The 23,992-nt window shown below is 40.4% G+C and overlaps 1 pseudogene; it reads right to left on the bottom strand.

Moving 5' to 3' along the window:
* Nucleotides 1-3,773: 3,773 nt before the first annotated feature.
* Nucleotides 3,774-23,992, bottom strand: part of LOC124672156 — a 28,568-nt pseudogene continuing 8,349 nt past the window's right edge.

Raw genomic sequence — 23,992 nt, 5'->3', positions numbered from 1 at the left:
ATTGTTTCGTTACACATGTGATGGGATGCAAGTAGGATTCATCATGCATGCCTGTCTAGGATTTTTTAAGTCGTCGTATAAAGGCGAGTATGACTATATTGAGTATTGCATTGCTGATTTTATGATAAATGTAGGAAACAAGTCCAGTATACATCTGAAACCACTCTGTTGAAAGCCAAATACTTTCAAGTTGCAGAGGTTGACGGGTTGTGTTTTTAATCAAAAGAAGATTGCAAAGTAGACAACCTAAGTTGTTTCAAGTTCATGTGCTACGCCAATCCATTGGAGAATATCTGGCCAACAGAGTGTATCATGTGTTGCAAATTCTTCTTGGATCATAGTTACTGCCAAAGAGGCATAAGACATCAATTCTCTTAGTTGTGTAGGCTGATCGTCATTGTTGATCCCATGAAAGAACAATTCTTGTCCCTAGCATTTTAAAGAGCTAGCAAGGAAATGCTTTGATCATAGGTAAATGTATACGTCATAAACATCAGCATGAATGCATCGTTAAATTAATATTGGTCAAACAAATTTGTCTTATGAATTTCGATGATATCAAGTTTGAGCTAACAAATCACATGATTATCTAAATACTACCAAGCTATTAAATCATTGTCATTAACATATTGATTTTTGCATGTGGTTTGCCTCTTCTCTTAAAAGGGTGCATTTTATTGATTCAAGTAGAATCACTTAGAATAACACATGATGGTTTTGCAGGTGGCTCCTGCACCTAACTATTTGGGCGACACTATGTGGCTTAAGGTCGGAAATTCAATTCGGCACATGGGAGCATATGCTCCTGCCATCGGAAAAACATTTTGAAATATTCAAAAAAATCAAACAAAAAATTTCTCGCTTACGTATCAACATTTTACGTGCGCACATCAAGTCTTGCGAAAAACCGACATTTTTTGTGACTTGTGTAAAAAAGACAAATAAAACGTCTCGTACACAACCTTTTTTTACACAAAAATTTGTCTTTTTTACGGATGGCTCTCAAAATGTCGGTTTTCTGTGAAACCACTTTTTGAACATGTAAAATTTTAAGATGTATCAACTAAATTTTGTGTTCAAATTTTTCAACATTTTAAAAAAACATTTAAAACGAAGTTTAAAAACCGGGAGCATATGCTCCCGGGTGCCAAAACGCCACTCCCAAGGTAGTCTTCTTTATCTCCACAGAACTGTATCATCATTTTCTACCATCACGCCATCGAATCTGAGACGTTTTTTTACCTTTTCCTGCCCTATCAGGCTACCATTGTCCATTTCTTTAATAATATGATGTTGTGCCGCTGTAGCTTAGTTAGTCACTGTACACCATATCAATCCGAAGAATGTGATTGGTCCTCTATTCTCATCCAAAATAGTGAATCTATTTTGCTTTTTGGAATTTGATAGCTATCAACATAGTATAATAAGATGAGTTTGATGGTACTATTTCTACCACCCTAGCCCAGCCTCATGATTATGTGCACGTTCTGGTGGTAGCACTGTGCTAGGCATATTGTATCTGTTACCTGATTCCGTGATTTATTCGTGAAAAGGGTGCAAAGTAATGATCAATGTTGTAGAAATTTCAGCCATTGTGTGATGTGCATGTCATTGTTTTTAAGGCGTTCACATTTTGCCTTAGGATGCTTAAGTGACGCCTAGGCGATAGAGCACCCCCCAGCGCCTTAGCGCTATACCCGCTTTAAGTCCACTTTAGGCGCTTAGGCGGTAGAGCGCACTCTAACGCTTTAGGACGCCTTACCACCTTAAAAACCATGGTGTACGTTCTCTTCTTATAATCCCTTTGATTCCCTCTACTACAAATATTAATCTGTTGGTCCTTGAAAAGTCAACATATTCGCGTACCAGGCTTATAACCATTGGTTAGTCATATCGTTGCCAGTGTTGTTGCACGTATTATACATATCTGGAAAGGTCAGGTAGCTATTTCCATATAATTTAAATGTTAGGAACATAAGTTATTCTTTTGTAGCAAACAAAACTGATTTGGACATTTTTTATGTTTCTCTATGGGATTAGGCATAAGAACTTTTTACATCTGTCTATTGTAATATGTTTTACTCTGTAGTAAATAAAATTAGTTCCGATATCAACTATTAAATGAACTGCAACACACATGTAAATGGGAAGATGATTTTGCTATGTTCATGTCGTCTCAAAATCTAAATATTGTTGTTTTTTATGTCATGAATGGAAACTATTTTTTTTGTAGCAAACATAGCGGCTTGGACACTACTATTTTTTTTCTTTTTTGGATTTAGGCATAGAGGATAGGGCAATTTTTTTGCAAAGTCAATAGACTCGAGGCTTTGATCTACTAAAGTTATGAACAATGTGTCCTAAGGGTCTGTTGAGCACACATCACAATTGTACAATGCCGTTCCACTTCTTGCTTATCATATTGAATTACTACTTTTTATAATTTGAGCCTAACATATATTATTACCAGTTTAATTTTATTGCAACCTTCAGGCAATTCAGATGGGTATTGCCTTTTTTTGCGGGGGAGATGGGTATTGCCTCAGGTATGCAGTTTCCATTTTGTTTGTTAGCATTAGGAATTTTATACCTTGTGTAATAGGAAACAACCTAGGAATTTTATAGTGAATCTAGATTGGAGGTTGGATCTGAAATAGTATTCCCTAGAGGCCCATAAATGGAACTGGGCGTTGAATTTATGAACTAGATGTTATTTTCATCATGGGTGTTCTTTGGCAATGTTTTGTTGTGGTTGTATAGAGGATACCCAAAGACACCAGTATTGGTATTTGTACGAAACATTGTGTGTGTTGCAACAAAGAATGGATATATAACACTAGAAGCTTTTGGGCCTGACATTTGCTTCTACCCAAAGACTGGTTATGATGGAGCACTACTATATTTGCTCGCTTCATGTGTGCTCACTGGTTGCCTCCTGATCTTGTGTCACCTTCTTCATGCTTCTTTGTTTCTCTCTCGGTTTTGTTAACTCTCTTCCTTATATTACCGCCTTTGTTAGTTCAGTTTCCCTAGCGGTGGCATTGGACAGGAGTTAACAAGTAGAATGTATTGAAAAGAAAGAGTTTTTGTTGGTGATGCCCATGATTAATTGTGAAATCATACCAAGGTAGAAATTTGAGGAAGTGTGCACATCTTTCTTTGTTCCTTTGTTATCTCTCAGTTTTGCTGGTTATTTCTCTTACTGCTAGCATGTATTATATGTCCATCCGTTGTGCACAATATCATGATGTACATAGGTGAAATAAAATGATGATGGGGAAATTGGCTACATGTTTTCTGTTTGAATGACAAGTTCTTACTTTCTTACATTACATATGGCTGAATGAAAGGTTCGGAATAGGTAAGGCACAGCCCAAATGATTATCGAGAAACATAGAAGTTACTATTGAATACTAATGACTTGCAAAATTTCCACCCATTCTATTGGATAAGGTGTGGGTATCTACAGATCAAATTGAAATCTGCAGCAAACTGCCTCCACCTTAAAAGTAGATGTAAGATTGTTTTTTGCAGCGCATGTCAAATCCTCTGTAGCCGGCGCGGTGAAACGCGCATCTTCTTCTAGTTATTAATAGCATGCCACATCAAGCAAAAGAGCCACACACAACCTCGACGAAACCAGCAGAAGGCTGGTATAAACTCAATGTTGATGCTGGCTTCTCCCATGAATCAAACAATGGATCGTGGGGTGCTGTTCTCCGTGACCACGAGGGGAAAGTGGTGCTTTCAGTGTGGGGTATAATACTGTATTGTCAATCAGCTGAAATAGAAGCAATTGCAACTTTAGAAGGGACGAAAGCTGTGTTACCTGTTGCAGCTATCCCTGTGATTTTAGAAAGTGATTGTGCAACAGTAGTAAACGAGCTGAAGATGGAGGGCACAAGCAAGTCTCCCATGTCGTTTATCCTCTCAGAAACCAGAGGCCTGCTACTCCTCCTGCCAGAGTATAAAGTTGAAAAAGTAAATAGAACTGGAAATTTTGTAGCGCACGATCTTGCTTGTTTTGGTCGTTGTGTGTGGAGTGGGGATGTGTTAGTGAGTGCAATTCCTCCCCGCGCGGTTGAATCAGCTCAAAGAGATTGTAATTCTGGATGTAACCAAGACACTGTTTAAGTAATACACACCCAAGTTTCAAAAAAAAAAAAAGATTCTGGCACATGGATGATGGATCGTTGATCTCCATGTAGTCCTATAAGGAGCCACGACTTTAGATACATTCCAATCCCTCAAGTCTCTTTTTACCGCCTACGGTCAAGTTAACTTTGGTCATCCTCTGCCCCTTCTAGTTTCCTCTATATATACTCCTTAGAGTTCAACTATTAATTGAAGCTTCTGGAGGTCTCCGATAAATATGCCCAAACCACCTTAGTCGGTGCTGGAGAAGCTTCTCGTCGATCGGTACCACCCACAGATTATCACGAATTACCTCGTTCCTAATCGGGTCGTTTCTTGTATGGCCGCACACTCATCGTAGCATGCGCATCTCCGCAACACTCATTTGTTGTATTTGTTATCTTTTAGTTGGCCAACAATCTGCCCCATATAGCATCGTCGGTCTGACTGCCGTCCTATAGAAATTACCTTTTACCTTTTATGGGACCTTGTTGTCACAAAGGATACCAAATGCTTGCCGCCAATTCATCCACCCTGCCTTGATCCCGTGGCAAACATCCTCGTCGATATCACCATTGCTTTGCAACATTGATCCCAAATATCAGAAGGTGTCCCTCTCATGCACTATCTATCATTCTAATCTGACATATCCGTCTTCGCCACCAACACCACTAAAGTTGCATCGCATGTACTCAGTCTTGGTCCTACTAAGTCTAAACCCCTTCGACTCCAACGTCTGCCTCCATAGCTCTAACTTCCTATTCACGCCAGCCATGTTTCATCTACTAGCACCACATCATCAACAAAGTGCATACACCAAGAAATATCTCCTTGTATATCCTTGGTCACCTCATCCATCACCAAGAAAAACATGTCACTACAAAAAAGTTGCCATAGCCGACGAAGTTAAGTCGCGCGCGTGGTTGCTGATGCACCATGGTCGACGATTTTTGCTCTCTCCGTGGTGCATGTCAAAACTTCTTTTTCTCGTTTTTGAGGCCACCTAGTCCGACGAAAACGTCGAAAACATCGCATATGGTGGCTTGAGACGTGGTGCATCATGAATTCTTGGGTGCTCCGGCCGAGTCAACGCAAATCCGCACCATACAGGGATGTAGAGCCCAGATGGCTGCATCTCTAGCGTTGTTTTTTTCTCGATCGCGCCATCTCGTTCAACGCTCTCTGATCGAGCCATTTACGATGCAGGATCATGGGTCCCGCATGTCATCCTCTATGAACGAAAATTCTTTCTTTTCTTGGACTTTTTTTGACCCCGTGATTTCTTGCTACTTCCTTTTTCTTTTGATCCCGTGCCGCCTTAGAAACGTTGAGACCACTGCTGCAAAATGGGACCCGCATGTCATCCTCTATGAACGAAAATTCTTTCTTTTCTTGGAGTTATTTTTGGCACCTGATATTTGGTCATTTGCCTTTTTCTTTCGATCCCGTGCCGCCTCTCAAACGGTGATACTGCTGCTGCTAAATGGGACCCGCATGTAATCCTCTATGTGCAATCAAGTTTCTTTTCTTGGAGTTATTTTTGGCACCTGATATTTGGTTACTTGCCTTTTTATTTCGATCTCGTGCCGCCTCTCAAACGGTGATACCGCTGCTGCTAAATGGGACCCGCATGTCATCCTCTATGTGCAATCAAGTTTCTTTTCTTGGAGTTATTTGTGGCACCTGATATTTGGTCACTTGCCTTTTTCTTTCGATCCCGTGCCGCCTCTCAAACGGTGATACCGCTGCTGCTAAATGGGACCCGCATGTCATCCTCTATGTACAATCAAGTTTCTTTTCTTGGATTATTTTTGGCTCTTGATATTTGGTCACTTGCCTTTTTCTTTCGATCCCGTGCCGCCTCTCAAACGGTGAAACCCTCCCAAAAAAAATTCATTTCCCTCAGACCACCCAGCGGAACTTCCCAAGTCCCTCTCTCTCCCACCTCCACGACCACCGCACCGGAACATCCCCGCCGGACTTCCCTGGCCTACCCGAGGCCACGCGATCCTCCTCATCCGTCTGTCTGCCGGAGCCGCTTCATCGACGCCGTCATCAACCGGACCGGATCATCCCCGCCGAACCTCGAAACCATATACTCATCCAGCAGTCTACCGCAGTCGCTTCAGCTGCGGTATCATCCACCACACCGGAACCGCTTCGCCGGATCCGTCGTCCACCGCATCGTATCTAGCTCACCGACACCGCTGTGCATGAACCGGATCTGCTTCACCGGCGCCGTGCATGATCTAAACTCTTCTACTGTCGCTTTTCTATTAGTTGCCTGCAAGTTCTTGTTTAATCTTGGGGGAACCTGTTTGTGCTAATGACGCACCGTTACGTTTTTGCAGATGAGATGAGTAACCATGAAGTGTAATGGCCGTCTCTCCAACCCCAAGTAGCACATGTAGTGTACTTCATCACCGGATCTATCAACCCCAGTAAGATCTGCAATGACTCTCACAAAGTGCTTCTCCTAATGTAAGTCCCTTGTTTTAGCGCCATGTTCTGGGTTCAGATGCTTGTTTGTCTGAAGCTCTTTAAGTTCATTCCTAGCTATGACAGTAACACCCTGCTATTTTCCAGTTCATTGCTAACTTTAAGCGGATGAACATTTTGGTTTGCATTTCCTGCTCTGCAGATGCAGCCATCATAACTTCTATCTTGCTCAGTCGTTGTTACAAAAATTATAGCCTGCTACTATTCTATTCATGCTAATTTTGTACTCCCTGGACATGTTGGTTTGCATTTCCTGTACTACAGGTGATGTCATTGTTATTTCTATCTACTTTATCGTAAGCTACCAAAGTAACTGACTACTATTAGTCCTGCATGCTATCGCTCTGCTATCCTGCAGTACAAATTTATTTAAACTCGTCACACTAGCTACTTCGATAATAAGTTTGTGTGCCATCGGGTTCTTCAAAAGCTGCAACATTAACTCGCTTCTCTTACTTTGCAAGGCACTCACACATGGAATGTTGACCATATTGGTTTGCATTCCCTCTTCAGCTCTTCTACAAGTTCACAGGTGATCCCACATATTCTTTATCTGGTCCATCCTTAGCTCCAGCATTAACTATCCTCTGCGTGTTGCTCATTACAAATTTAATCCCGAAACATATTCATTTTTATTCCCTTCACTACAAGTTCAGGAATGGTGCTATTATAATTCCTATCTGGTTCATTCCTATCTATTACAGTAACATCCTGCAATTATTTAGTTCATGACCAATTTTAAGTAATTGCACATATTGGTTCACATTTCCTGCTCTATAGCTTTTGCCATCTTAACTTCTATTTGGCTCATTGTTTGTTACAAAAGTAACAGCCTCCTATTACGTTGTTCATGCCAAATTAAAGTCACTGAACATGTTACTCTGCATTCCCTGTACAAGTATTTGTACCTGGTTCGTCGTGAGCTACTAAATTAATTAATTGCCTGCTATCAGTTCATTCACTACCCTCTATGTGCTGCCTGTTACATATTTTAAGTCCCTAAACACGTTGATTAGCATTCCCCGCACAAAAAAGTTCAGATTATAATACCTTTAGGGTTTATTACTAGCTATGATAGTAAATGCTGCTATTATTTAGTCCATGGCCAATTTAAGTAATTGAGTATGTTGGTTTGCATTACCTTCTCTATTGTTGTTGACATTATAACTACTATCTGGTTCATTCTTTGCTACAAAAGTAAGTGCCTTCTATTATGTAGTAGTTCATGTCAATTTGAAAGTAATAGAACATGTTGATCTGCTTTTGCTGCACTGCAAATGATACAACTATTGTATCTATCTGGTGTGTCATAAGCCATGCCAGTAACTGCTGCTCTAGTTCAAGTACGTGTACCTTTCGTATTGCTATAGACCTGCGTGTGTATATATATGCATGAACACACATTCTTGAGAGATTCCAGCCACATATTATGTAATTATGTAGCCCATCGCTCACTATTTTCAGAGTACTGGGATGAAGGGAGTACATACATATTGTTTATCATGCTGGAACTCGTATGTGCATGACTGATCGTGTCTTGATGCAGAGTAACAAAAAACTCCGTTTAAAATTAAGGTCAACATCGGACATCTTCAACGAGTGTATCAACATGGTGAGCTGCATGAGACTTGACAGTAGTAAGTCTGTTGTTTTATTCTGACGTGCTCGATTATGTAAGCCACAAAATAATTTGATTGCTTGTTTATCTTGCACTATATCAGCTTCTTAATGATTAGAACATCACATTTTTTTATGTTGGTATAGATTATACATATCAAAAGGAAGCTCACATTTGCCATTTGTCCACGTTAAAATATTCTGGCTGTTGCTATGCGACATGCACTCTTTATTTACTTATTGGTAGTCTATATTAGCCCCATATCATTAGACTATCTGTGCGCATTACAATGATCTTGTTATAACGAGGAAATTGTGAGTTCCAAATTCTTTGGCAAACAACATTGTAGTGTCTTTGCCTTTCCATTGTTGCTGTCTTAACTTGTGATGTCTTTCTTTCAGATATAGGTGGTGCACGGACAACTTAAAAGATTGCCGAATCGTTTCATTGTATTGGTAGGTTTAATTACCATTCAATTTCTCTGGGTTCTGTAATATTTTTTCAAAGCCTTGCATCTGATGTAATATTTTTTCAAAGCCTTGCAGCTGATGTAATATTTTTTCAAAGCCTTGCAGCTGATGTAATATTTAGTTAGTCTCTATGGTTCTTTCGCGCATTCTTTCTATGGTGCTTGTGGTAAGTGAGGCTATCCGACTGTGCTGCGTAAATATGCTCAGTATCTTTCTATGTGTTGTGCAATCTAAATCACAAATTCTCATTCCATCAACGGCCCAATTTAGCAAAATCTCATATGAGCCGCCCGCAAAATCGTAAAGCACCTAACAGGCCGGCATGGTAGCATAGCAATTCGCAGATGGGTCGGCCCAACAAGTAACAACGATCTTCACGCACCTCGGCCCAACAAGACTATTGGGCCTTACTAGACCCACATATATTATGAAGTGGACAGATCCACCAACTAAACGGGCCGGCTCACTTACTTATTGGGCCAGTCCAATTGCTTTAAGGTGGACCCACTCACTAACTAGGTCGGCCCGGTAACAGGAAAGTGGGACCCATGTGCTTATTGGGCCAGCCCACTTGCTTTAAGGTGGACCCCGCTTACAAACTGGGTCGGTCCAATAACAAGATAGTGGGCCCACTTTTACTTTTGGGCCGGCCCACAAACTTATTGGGCCGGCCTACTTGCTTTATTATGGACCCCACTTACTAACAGGGCCGGCCCGATAACATGGTAGTGGCCCCACATGTTTGCTGGGCCGGCCCACAAACTTATTGGGCTAGCCCATTTTGCTTTATGGTGGAACCCACTTACTAACTAGGCCGACCCGATAACAGGAAAGTGGGCCCCACATGCTTATTGAGCCGCCCCGTTTGCTTGTTGACCGGTCAAACAAAGGCATTTAGCCTGGCCCACATGCTAACTGGGCCGGCCCATTTATCGTGTTGACCAGTCAAACAAAGGCATTTGGCCCGGCCCGCATGCTTACTGGGCCGGCCCATTTATCGTGTTGACTGATGTCTACGCACGCTTCTTTTCCTGTAGACAGTGTTGGGCCTCCAAGAGCAGAGGTTTGTAGAACAGCAGTAAGTTTCCCTTAAGTGAATCACCCAAGGTTTATCGAACTCAGGGAGGTAGAGGTCAAAGATATCCCTCTCAAGCAACCCTGCAATTACGATACAAGAAGTCTCTTGTGTCCCCAACACACCTAATACACTTGTCAGATGTATAGGTGCACTAGTTCGGCGAAGAGATAGTAAAATGCAAGTGATATGGATGAATATGAGTGGTAATAACAATCTGAAATAAATATGGCAGCAAGTAAACATGTAACAGAACTTGTTGGAAACGGAGTTTCAATGCTTAGAAACAAGGCCTATGGATCATACTTTCACTAGTGGACACTCTCAACAATGATCACATAAATAAATAAGTTCTCTTCTCTTATGCTACTTCAAACACTCTCTTGTTGGATAACAAACACCATTCATTGTGTAGGGCTACAAGAGCTCCCTCAAGCCGGAGTAAACAAGCTCCACAACATTCGGAATTCATATTTAAGTAACCTCTAGAGTGCATAATAGACCGTTGCAATTTAGACCGAGTACTAACATAGCATACACACTCGTCACCTTTAAGCTATGAAAGGGGGAATAGATCACATCAATACTATCATAGTAATAGTTAACTTCATAATCTACAAGAGATTACAATCATAACCTACGCCAAGTACTACATGATGCACACACTGTCAACATTACATCATGGAGGAGGAATAGACTACTTTAATAACATCACTAGAGTAGCACATAGTAATAGTGATACAAAGCTCATGATCACATGAAGATCACATGGGAGAGAGAGATGAACCACATAGCTACCGGTACAACCCTTAGCCTCGGGGGAGAACTACTCCCTCCTCATCATAGGAGACAACAGCGTCGATGGAGATGGCGGTGGTGTCGATGGAGATGCCTTCCGGGGGAAATTCCCCGTCCCGGCGGCGTGCGCGAACAGAGACTTCGTCCCCCGAATCTTGGCTTCGCGATGGCGGCGGCTCTGGAACTTTTCTCGTATCGTGGCTTATTGTTTTAGGGTTTTTGCGACGGAGGCTTTAAGTAGGCGGAAGGGCAGCCTCAGAGGAGTCCTGGTGGAGCCACACCATAGGGCCCCCCCCTGGCCGCGCCGCCAGGTGGGGTGGGGCCCCCAGGGCTCCCCTCTGGTCCCTCTCTGGCTCTCTGGAAGCTTCCGTGAAATATAAGATCGTGGGCGTTGATTTCGTCCAATTCCGAGAATATTTCCCGTGTAAGATTTCTGAAACCAAAAACAGCACAAAACAGGAACGGGCACTTCGGCATCTCGTTAATAGGTTAGTTCCGGAAAATGCATCAAAACGATATAAAGTGTGAACAAAACATGTAGGTATTGTCATAAAACTAGCATGGAACATCGAAATTATAGATACGTTGGAGACGTATCAAGCATCCCCAAGCTTAGTTCCTACTCGCCTCGAGTAGGTAAACGATAACAAGAATAATTTCGAAGTGACATGCTACTAACATAATCTTGATCATACTATTGTAAAGCATATGAGATGAATGAAGTGATTCAAAGTAATGGTAAAGATAATGACTAAACAACTGAATCATATAGCAAAGACTTTTCATGAATAGTACTTTCAAGACAAGCATCAATAAGACTTGCATAGGAGTTAACTCATAAAGCAATAGATTCAAAGTAAAAGGCATTGAAGCAACACAAAGGATGATTAAGTTTCAGCAATTGCTTTCAACTTGTAACATGTATATCTCATGGATAGTTGTCAACATAAAGCAATATAACAAGTGCAATAGGTGAACATGTAAGAATCAATGCACACAGTTGACACAAGTGTTTGCTTCTAAGATAGAAGGAAGTAGGTAAACTGACTCAACATAAAGTAAAAGATAGGCCCTTCGCAGAGGGAAGCATGGATTACTATTTTTGTGCTAGAGCTCTTCATTTTGAAAACATAGAAACAATTTTGTCAATGGTAGTAATAAATCATATATGTTATGTATAAGACATCTTATAAGTTGCAAGCCTCATGCATAGATTACCAATAGTGCTCGCACCTTGTCCTAATTAGCTTGGATTTACATGGATTATCATTGCATAACATATGTTTCAACCAAGTGTCACAAAGGGGTACCTCTATGCCGCCTGTACAAAGGTCCAAGGAGATAGATCGCATTTGATTTCTCGTTTTTGATAGATCTCAACTTAGACATCCATACCGGGACAACATAGACAACAGGTAATGGACTCGTCTTTAATGCATAAGCATTCAACAACAAATAATATTCTCATAAGAGATTTAGGATTGATGTCCAAACTGAAACTTCCACCATGATTCATGGTTTTAGTTAGCGGCCCAATGTTCTTCTCTAACAATATGCATACTCAAACCATTTGATCATGATAAATCACCCTTACTTCAGACAAGACGAACATGCATATCAACTCACATGATATTCAACAAAGGTGTAATAGTTGATGGCATCCCCAGAAACATGGTTACCGCTCAACAAGCAACTTATAAGAAATAAGATACATAAGCTACATATTCTTTACCACAATAGTTTTTAAGCTATTTTCCCATGAGCTATATACTGCAAAGACAAGGAATGAAATTTTAAAGGTAGCACTCAAGTAATTTACTTTGGAATGACAGAGAAATACCATGTAGTAGGTAGGTATGGTGAACACAAATGGCATAGGTTTTGGCTCAAGGATTTGGATGCACGAGAAGCATTCCCTCTCAGTACAAGGCTTTGGCTAGCAAGGTTGTTTGAAGCAAACACAAGTATGAACCGGTACAACAAAACTTACGTAAGAACATATTGCAAGCATTATAAGACTCTACATTGTCTCCTTGTTGTTCAAACACCTTAACCAGAAAATATCTAGACTCTAGAGAGACCAATCATGCAAACCAAATTTCAACAAGCTCTATGTAGTTCTTCATTAATAGGTGCAAAGTACATGATGCAAGAGCTTAAACATGATCTATATGAGCACAACAATTGCCAAGTATCAAATTATTCAAGACATTATACCAATTACCACATGAAGCATTTTCTGTTTCCAACGAAATAACAATGAACGAAGCAGTTTCAACCTTCGCCATGAACATTAAAGTAAAGCTAAGAACACCAGTATTCATATGAACGAGCGGAGCATGTCTCTCTCCCACATAAGCATGAATTTATTCAGAGAATGAAAATAACAAAACGAAAATAAAAGCACACAGACGCTCCAAGTAAAGCACATAAGATGTGACGGAATAAAAATATAGTTTCACTAGAGGTGACCTGATAAGTTGTCGATGAAGAAGGGGATGCCTTGGGCATCCCCAAGCTTAAATGTTTGAGTCTTCTTGAAATATGCAGGGATGAACCACGGGGGCATCCCCAAGCTTAGACTTTTCACTCTTGTTGATCATATTGTATCATCCTCTTCTCTTGACCCTTGAAAACTTTCTCCACACCAAACTCAAAACAAACTCATTAGAGGGTTAGTGCATAATCAAAAATTCACATGTTCAGAGGTAACATAATCATTCTTAACACTTCTGGACATTGCACAAAGCTACTGAAATTTAATGGAACAAAGAAATCCATCAAACATAGCAAAACAGGCAATGCGAAATAAAAGGCAGAATCTGTCAAAACAGAACAGTCCGTAAAGACGAATTTTTCAGGGGAACTTAACATGCTCAGATGAAAAATCTCAAATTGAATGAAAGTAGCGTACATATCTGAGGATCACGCACGTAAATTGGCAGATTTTTCTGAGTTACCTACAGACGGGGCTGCTCAATTTTGTGACAGTAAGAAATCTGTTTCTGCGCAGTAATCCAAATCTAGTATCAACCCTACTATCAAAGAATTTACTTGGCACAACAATTCAATAAAATAAAGATAAGGAGAGGTTGCTACAGTAGTAACAACTTCAAAGACACAAATATAAAACAAAAAATTGCATAAATAAAAACATGGGTTATCTCCAAGAAGTGCTTTCTTTATAGCCATTAAGATGGGCTCAGTAATTTTAATGGTGCTCGCATAAGAAATAAGAGTTGAAGCAAAAGAGAGCATCAAAAGCAAGTTCAAAACTCATTTAAGTCTAACCCACTTCCTATGCATAGGAATCTTGTACACAAATAAATTCATGTAGAACAAAGTGACAAGCATAGGAAGATAAAACACGAGTAACTTCAAAATTTTCAGCATGTAGAGAGGTGTTTTAGTAACATGAAAATTTCTACAACCATATTTTCCTCTCTCATAATAATTTCCAGTAGCATCATGAACAAACTCAACAATATAGCTATCACATAAAGCATTCTTATCATGAGCTACATGCATAAAATAATTACTACTCCCAACATAAGCATAGTCATTCTTATTAATTGTAGTGGGAGCAAATTCAACAAAGTAGCTATCATTATTATTCTCATCACCATAATCATCAAATATAGGAGGCATAGTATAATCATAATAAACTTTATCCTCCATAGTAGGTGGCACCAAAATACCACTATCATTATAATCATCATAAATAGGAGGCAAAGTATCATCAAAGTAAATTTCCTCCTCCATGCTTGGGGGACTAAAAATATCATGCTCATCAAAACCAGCTTCCCCAAGCTTAGAATTGTCCATACCATTAGCAACAATGGTGTTCAAAGAATTCATACTAATAACATTGCCATTAGCATGCATATAAAGTTCCATTGGTTTTTTAATTTTATCTTCAAACACCTCATGTCCTAACTCAAGATAAATACTATAAAGATCTCTAATATTTTTGTTGTTTTCCATTAAGTCTAACTAGTGAAAACAAGAAACAAAAAGATGCAATTGCAGGATCTAAAGGAAATAGCTTCGAGCACTCACACACGCGCAGCAGATGCTAGGAAATAGCTTAGTAGTCGGAGGATCTGAATACCTTTTACCTTACCTCCCGGCAACGGCGCCAGAAAATAGCTTGATGTCTACGCACGCTTCTTTTCCTGTAGACAGTGTTGGGCCTCCAAGAGCAGAGGTTTGTAGAACAGCAGCAAGTTTCTCTTAAGTGAATCACCCAAGGTTTATCGAACTCATGGAGGTAGAGGTCAAAGATATCCCTCTCAAGCAACCCTGAAATTACGATACAAGAAGTCTCTTGTGTCCCCAACACACCTAATACACTTGTCAGATGTATAGGTGCACTAGTTCGGCGAAGAGATAGTAAAATGCAAGTGATATGGATGAATATGAGTGGTAATAACAATCTGAAATAAATATGGCAGCAAGTAAACATGTAACAGAACTTGTTGGAAACGGAGTTTCAATGCTTAGAAACAAGGCCTAGGGATCATACTTTCACTAGTGGACACTCTCAACAATGATCACATAAATAAATAAGTTCTCTTCTCTTATGCTACTTCAAACACTCTCTTGTTGGATAACAAACACCATTCATTGTGTAGGGCTACAAGAGCTCCCTCAAGCCGGAGTAAACAAGCTCCACAACATTCAGAATTCATATTTAAGTAACCTCTAGAGTGCATAATAGACCGTTGCAATTTAGACCGAGTACTAACATAGCATACATACTGTCACCTTTAAGTTATGAAAGGGGGAATAGATCACATCAATACTATCATAGTAATAGTTAACTTCTTAATGTACAAGAGATTACAATCATAACCTACGCCAAGTACTACATGATGCACACACTGTCAACATTACATCATGGAGGAGGAATAGACTACTTTAATAACATCACTAGAGTAGCACATAGTAATAGTGATACAAAGCTCATGATCACATGAAGATCACATGGGAGAGAGAGATGAACCACATAGCTACCGGTACAACCCTTAGCCTCAGGGGAGAACTACTCCCTCCTCATCATAGGAGACAGCAGCGTCAATGGAGATGGCGGTGGTGTCGATGGAGATGCCTTCCGGGGGCAATTCCCCGTCCCGGCGGCGTGCCGGAACAGAGACTTCTGTCCCCCGAATCTTGGCTTCGCGATGGCGGCGGCTCTGGAACTTTTCTCGTATCGTGGCTTATTGTTTTAGGGTTTTCGCGACGGAGGCTTTAAGTAGGCGGAAGGGCAGCCTCGGAGGAGTCCTGGTGGAGCCACACCATAGGGGGGCGCGCCCCCCTTGGCCGCGCCGCCAGGTGGGGTGGGGCCCCCAGGGCTCCCCTCTGGTCCCTCTCTGGCTCTCTGGAAGCTTCCGTGAAATATAAGATCGTGGGCGTTGATTTCGTCCAATTCCGAGAATATTTCCTGTGTAAGATTTCTGAAACCAAAAACAGCACAAAACAGGAACTGGCACTTCGGCATCTCGTTAATAGGTTAGTTCCGGAAAATGCATCAAAACGATATAAAGTGTGAACAAAACATGTAGGTTGTCATAAAACTAGCATGGAACATCAGAAATTATAGATACGTTGGAGACGTATCATTGACCAGTCAAACGAAGACATTCGGTCCGGCCCAACTTTTCAGTGGGCCGGGCGCAACTATCCTTTGACCGGTCAAACGAAGGCATTCGGGCCAGCCCATGTGCTTAGTGGGCCGACCCATTTAAGTTTTGACCAGTCAACATTAGAGGTTAGGCCCGACCCACGTACCTAATAGACCAGCCCAGTTATATAGTTGGCCGGTCAAACTAAGTCAGCTGGCCCGACCCGCAAACTATATGGGCCGGCCCGCTTAAGGCGTGGCAGGCCTTGTGTGGACCTACCATCTACCACGGGGTTTTGTTGGAGATATGCCCAAGAGGCAATAATAAAAGTGGTTATTATATATCTTTATGTTTATGATAAATGTTTATATACCATGCTATAATTGTATTAACCGAAACATTGATACATGTGTGATATGTAAACAACAAAGAGTCCCTAGTATGCCTCTTAACTAGCTTGTTGATTAATGGATGATTAGTTTCATAATCATGAACATTGGATGTTATTAATAACAAGGTTATGTCATCTATTATATATTAAAAGTAAATTATGGGGTCACCAGAAAAAAGAAATTACTGTAGAAAATCCCACAATAATCAGACACATCTAGCCGTCAATTTAAGTTAATAACTGATAGCAGCCAATGGATCTTATAAAAAAACAAAGTGACAAAATTTACCCACCAATGCCATCATATGAGTGCGGCTCTTCTTCTACTAAAACCTAAAAAACTGTTTTGCTCTCCACGTATATCCCTTCTGTGGTAAGTTTGCATCAGCGCCGCCATGGAAGACCATATGCTCATAAGCTCCGATTCAAATTCTAGATCCACGATTTGTTCCAATTCTACATGCGTGCACACATTGAGGACCAAAGAAGGCTAATTGATCGTTGTGTCAAAAAAGAATTGGAGTTATGCGGCGGCCGTTATCAACAGGAATTGCGATCTACGTTTACCAAGAAGATTAATGATCGCCGGCTCGCTCCTGGACTTGCACGATGCACTCATATCGCGCTGGCCAATATCAGCAGGAATTGCGATCTATGTATCAGAAGAAGGTTGATCGATCGCCGCCGTCTCGCCGCTGAACTTGCACGATGCACACATCAAGGATCAAAGAAGGCTAATTGATCGCTGCTAGACTTCACGAAAAAGAATTAGAGTTATGGGTACAAACGCCTGGCGCCGGCCATTGTCAACAAAGAGTTACAACTACGTATCGCAAGAAGGTTTAATTAATCGCCGGCTCACCATTGGACTTGCAACAAAAGAATTGAAGTTATGGGCAATGGACGCTCGTGCCGGCCGTCCTGAACCAGAATTGAAATCTACTCATCGCTAGGAAGTGCACCGTGCAGATACACTCTATGAATCGCCTTGCATAGTTAGGCCAGTTTTGATGTTCCTCTCACCGATAGAAATCGGCGATTGTCAGGTTCAGGTTATACAATTCAGCTGTGTCGAAGGTGTGGCACCAGTGCGCGTGACAAAATCGAGGATGGTTCAGGAATTTGCATGCACCGAAGCAGCTGGCTGGATACATATGCATCCGTACATAGGCGCAGGTATGAACAGGAATAGGAATCAGCAGAAAAACAGAGGGTACTTATTGATCACTTGATCTGCAATATAGCATGAACACACACTCCTTACCAATGTTAACTAATTGTACAGTAGAGTATTTATATTTTTCGCTAATCTGGCCCAGTTCATCCGATCGACCGGCTGTCTCACACGTTGCATGCAGGGAATCCAATTAGGTCTCAGTGCAAACCGGTCGGGTTAGGCAAGAAGAATTGCCTCATGCATGCATCAGGCGTTTGTCCGGATACGGCAAGAAGACTCCCATGCATCAAGTACGGTAGAGCTACGCACTGCCAGTGGTATGGTATCATGTATGCCTCTTCTACTTTCATAGAAAACACAACAAGAAGATCAGGTTTGAGTTGCTTCCTGAAAATATAGTTGCCTTTTGCGTGACATGTCGTGAAGGTGTGCCATCCTAATTCATTACACGTCTATCTTAGAAAAAAATAATAGGGATGGAGTTATTTAGTCCTTTATTTTGGAAGGGGAAATAACTGACTTTTTTGAAGATGACGTTTCTGAAGTTAGCATATTGATAAGCCAGTTATTTTGTTCCTTTATTCTTAGTATAATTATTACTACATAAGATCAATATTATCTTATCATGGATATTCTGGAGTACTCGCGGATAAATTTTGTGTGTTAGGACCTACTTCCTCCGTCTCGGTTTAACAGGCACGCACGCAGTTTAAGACAAACTTTGACCATTGATAAAATATAAATTTTATGTCTACAAAATCTATATCATTAGATTCGTAAGCAAAAAAAATCTTTCCAACGATATAATTTTTGTGACATATATTTTATATTTTACTGATCAAAATAATGATCAAAGCAATTTCTTAAACTACGTACGCACCTGTTAAACTGAGACGAATGGAATATACAGATTGGCGCCTTCTTTTATTGCTCCATATAACTACTACTTCTCCGTTTGGTCAATCTTATCATATCACCTAGACCTATACACATCAGGGGATTGTACCTTTAGCTAGACGAGCATGATTGTATAGATTAGATTAGTAATAACCATACTTCAATTTAGTTCTTATGTTGCAAATCTTATTCAAGTATCGTCAGGGATTAAAAAAACACGACCAAGGTTGTCATGTTTATTGGTTACCAATATTGTCATGTTTTAATATTGACTAAGGATCCCATCCGAGTTTATATTTATTATTATGTGTCAGTGTGATCTCATATTTTCTCTACAACAGTTTTGACAAAAAGTAGGGACGATTCATTCTTATTAGATTATAGTCTTTTAATTAAATAAAAATATCATTCAGTATAATATATCGTGGAATTGGGTTGTACAGTAGCCTCATCAGGATGTGCATGCATCATTTCCCCCACTGCTGATTTTTTCTTTCAATTTTTAATTTCAAACATGCTCAGAAAAATTACAATGCAAGTATCCACTAAACATCCATTTTATATTGAAATTGCACAAAACTGCCTTTCTGTCAAACTCAAGAGATGAGATTACAGAGCCCAAGTACTTCAAATCGCAAAGTTGATATGTATGCTTAAAGGTACTTCATAGTTATTTGCATTTTTCTGCTTCATCATCGCTTAGTCTATTTAAATATATATATATCGATTGATTATGTATGTGTTTTCTTCATTTCTCTTTATTTTATATTGAACTCATAATGTTTCGGAGAATCCATAAAACTTTTCCGCACTATGTTATCAACCAGGATCTAGGATATTATGTCCGTTTCTTATGTTAATTCATAGCAATCCCTTTGATAATAGTGAAATAAGTGCCCCTCTTTGCCTACTCAATCATTTCTATATAATGGTAAACACTAAAACATATGTCTTTATCTTATAGTCTAAAAAAAAATATGGCCTCTTGTGGTATTCACCCTAACCTCATAAAAGTTTAATGTTTTAAACTCCATACACAATTTATGTTCGTAACTTGACAAATTAAAAGTTGGTCGAGGAAGTCAAAAATAAATATTAAATGTATAAAATAGGGATGAGGTAAAATCAAACATGAATCTCAAGTCATGATTTGGGTCCACCTACATCACCAGATCTAAATTGCAGGATACCATATGACACAGTTATTCGATCAATACTAACTACCAGAGCAGTTCACAAAAGGTTATCACTAATCTTATACATTCGACTAATTTTTTAGTGCAAGCAAGGCACAGAAAACAACCAAATTTGAATGAATGCGCCAGTATAGTAAATTCATTTGCAACCATTAAAACCATGTCGAGCCACCAATGTACAACGATTAATAAATAATCTTCAAATTTCTAGAATTACTTATAAGCTTACACCAATTTCGTACTATTTGCATATAAGTATCTCCAATCTTACATATCATAGTACTACATTTTTTAGTGAAATTAAGGAAAAAAATTATTTTTGTGCATACAAAAATGTGAGTATTACCGTCATTTTGGAACAATGAAAGCATATACAAATATACGATAACTTAAAATAGTGAACCATAACGTGTAAATTTTCTAAAATAAGTTAAATTCTTACGACATTATTTAGATTTGGTATGCATAAAGGTGATTAAAACATTACTAAAATTTAATAGTGGGAGTATTTCATTGAGGCTAAATCTAATTGAATGCTTATTCTATTGATTTTAGCAATATTATAATGTTAAAAACAATCCATTTTTTGATTTCATTTAATATGCAAATGCTATTGATTTTTTATGAGTATCTTTATAATGAAATAATATATCTTTTACTGGATTCTAAAGAAATTCTAGAATAAATGTTATGAGACTTGATTATGTGCACCACTACACTCTAATTTATAATACATGCGGCACATAGACATAGCAAATATTTTTCGGCCTTCTACCTTTAATAATATTAGTGATCAAAGTTTTCAAACAAATGATAACACACATACTTATAATTCTTAAAAGTGTTGAATAGATGTAGATAGAGAAAGAGAATTTCTAAAATATAATTAAACAATGAAATGATAAATGTGCTAAAGATGGTTGCCCGCGCATGTGCGCGGGCCACTATGCTAGTTGTATGAATGATGTAATGGACACACCCAATTAAGCGTAGCATAAGATCTCGTCATTAAGTTATTTGCTATAAGCTTTCGATACATAGTTACCTAGTCCTTATGACCATGAGATCATATAAATCACTTATACCGGAAAGGTACTTTGATTACATCAAACACCACTGCGTAAATGGGTGGCTATAAAGGTGGGATTAAGTATCCGTAAAGTATGAGTTGAGGCATATGGATCAACAGTGGGATTTGTCCATCCCGATGACGGATAGATATACTCTGGGCCCTCTCGGTGGAATGTCGTCTAATGTCTTGCAAGCATATGAATAAGTTCATAAGAGACCACATACCACGGTACGAGTAAAGAGTACTTGTCGGGAGACGAGGTTGAACAAGGTATAGAGTGATACCGAAGATCAAACCTCGGACAAGTAAAATATCGCGAGACAAAGGGAATTGGTATTGTATGTGAATGGTTCATTCGATCACTAAAGTCATCGTTGAATATGTGGGAGCCATTATGGATCTCCGGATCCCGCTATTGGTTATTGGTCGGAGTGAGTACTCAACCATGTCCGCATAGTTCACGAACCGTAGGGTGACACACTTAAAGTTGGATGTTGAAATGGTAGTACTTGAATATGGAATGGAGTTCGAATATTTGTTCGGAGTCCCGGATGAGATCCCGGACATCACGAGGAGTTCCGGAATGGTCCGGAGAATAAGATTCATATATAGGATGTCATTTTATGTGAATTAAAATGTCGCGGAAGGTTCTATGGAAGGTTCTAGAAGGTTCTAGAAAAGTCCGGAAGAAACCACCAAGGAAGGTGGAGTCCACATGGGACTCCACCTCCATGGCCGGCCAACCCTAGTGGGGAGGAGTCCCAAGTGGACTCCCCTTAGGGGGCCGGCCACCCCCCATATGGGAGGTGGAACTCCCACCTTTGGTGGGAGTCCTAGCTTGGCTAGGTTTCCCCTCCTTTTGGAAGGTTTTGGTTCGGGTCTTATTCGAAGACTTGGAGACTAACTCTTGGGGATCCACCTATATAATGAGGGGCCAAGGGAGGGGGCCGGCCACCCTAAGACCACAACCTGGCCGCCCCCCTTGAGTGGCCGGCCACCCCTCCCAAACCCTAGCCGCCCCCTCTCCTCCATAGCTCCCGCGTGCTTTAGCGAAGCTCCGCCGGAGTTCTCCACCGCCACCGACACCACGCCGTCGTGCTGTCGGATTCAAGAGGAGCTACTACTTCCGCTGCCCGCTGGAACGGGAGGTGGACGTCGTCTTCATCAACAACCGAACGTGTGACCGAGTACGGAGGTGCTGCCCGTTCGTGGCGCCTGAACCGATCGTGATCAAGATCTTCTACGCGCTTTTGCAAGCGGCAAGTGAACGTCTACCGCAGCAACAAGAGCCTCATCTTGTAGGCTTTGGAATCTCTTCAAGGGTGAGACTCGATACCCCCTCGTTGCTACCGTCTTCTAGATTGCATCTTGGCTTGGATTGCGTGTTCGCGGTAGGAAATTTTTGTTTTCTATGCAACGTTATCCTACAGGTGGTATCGTAGCCGTGTCTATGCATAGATGGTTGCACGAGTAGAACACAATGGTTTTGTGGGCTTTGATGCTCTTGTTATCTTTAGTTGAGTACTTTGCATCTTTATGGCATAGTGGGATGAAGCGGCTCTGACTAACTTTACATGACCGCGTTCATGAGACTTGTTCCTCGTTCGACATGCAACTTGTATTGCATAAGAGGCTTTGCGGGTGTCTGTCTCTCCTACTATAGTAAAGATTCAATTTACTCTTCTATTGACAACATTAGTATCAACGTTGTGGTTCATGTTCGTAGGTAGATTAGATCTATATCGAAAACCCTAAACCACGTAAAATATGCAAACCAAATTAGAGAGCGTCTAACTTGTTTTTGCAGGGTTTGGTGATGTGATATGGCCATAATATGATGATGAATATGTATGAGATGATCATTATTGTATTGTGGCAACCGGCAGGAGCCTTATGGTTGTCTTTAAATTTCATGTTGAGTAGTATTTCAAAGTAGTTGTAATAGTTGCTACATGGAGGACAATCATGGAGACGGCGCCATTGACCTTGACGCTTACGCCGACGATGATGGAGATCATGCCCGAAGATGATGGAGATCATGTCCGTGCTTTGGAGATGAAGATCAAAGGCGCAAAGACAAAAGGGCCATATCATATCACATATGAACTGCATGTGATGTTAATCCTTTTATGCATCTTATTTTGCTTAGATCGCGACGGTAGCATTATAATATGATCCCTCACTAAAATCTCAAGATAATAAAGTGTTCATCCTTAGTAGCACCGTTATCAAGTCTTGTCGTTTCGAAGCATCTCGTGATGATCGGGTGTGATAGATTCAATAAGTACATACAACGGGTGCAAGACAGTTTTGCACATGCGGATACTAAGGTGGCCTTGACGAGCCTAGCATGTACAGACATGGTCTCGGAACACATGATACCGAAAGGTAGAGCATGAATCATATGATAGATATGATGAACACTTTGAGTGTTCGCCATTGAAATCACACCTTTTCTCGTGATGATCGGGTTTAGGTGCGGTAGATTTGGTTCGTGTGATCACTAAGACAATGCGAGGGATATTGTTTTGAGTGGGAGTTCACCTAGATTTTTAATTATGTTGAATTAAAATTTGAACTCATTTTGTCATAAACTTAGTCTAAACTATTGCAAATATATGTTGTAGAGATGGCGTCCCCAATCAATTTTAACCAGTTCCTAGAGAAAGAAAAGCTTAAGAGCAACGGCAAGCAACTTCACCGACTGGTTCCGTCATGTGAGGATCTTCCTCTCGGCGGAAATCTGCAATATGTGCTTGATGCACCGCGAGGTGACCCTCCCGCATGAAACCGAAACCGATGAAGTAAAAGCTGTTTACGAGACTCGGAAAACTCGGTACTCTCAAGTTCGGTGTGCCATCCTGTGCGGTCCGGAATCCGATCTTCAAAAACGTTTTGAGCACCACGATCCTCATGAGTTGATGAATGAGCTGAAAGCTATTTTTGAGACTCATGCGGCCGTGGAATGCTATGAAGCATCGAAACATTTCTTCAGCTGTATGATGGAAGAAGGCAGCTCCATTAGTGAGCACATGCTCGCC

Source organism: Lolium rigidum, chromosome 7 (assembly GCF_022539505.1).
Source record: "Lolium rigidum isolate FL_2022 chromosome 7, APGP_CSIRO_Lrig_0.1, whole genome shotgun sequence".
Taxonomy (NCBI): domain Eukaryota; kingdom Viridiplantae; phylum Streptophyta; class Magnoliopsida; order Poales; family Poaceae; genus Lolium; species Lolium rigidum.
This window is presented reverse-complemented; position numbering and strand designations above follow the sequence as displayed.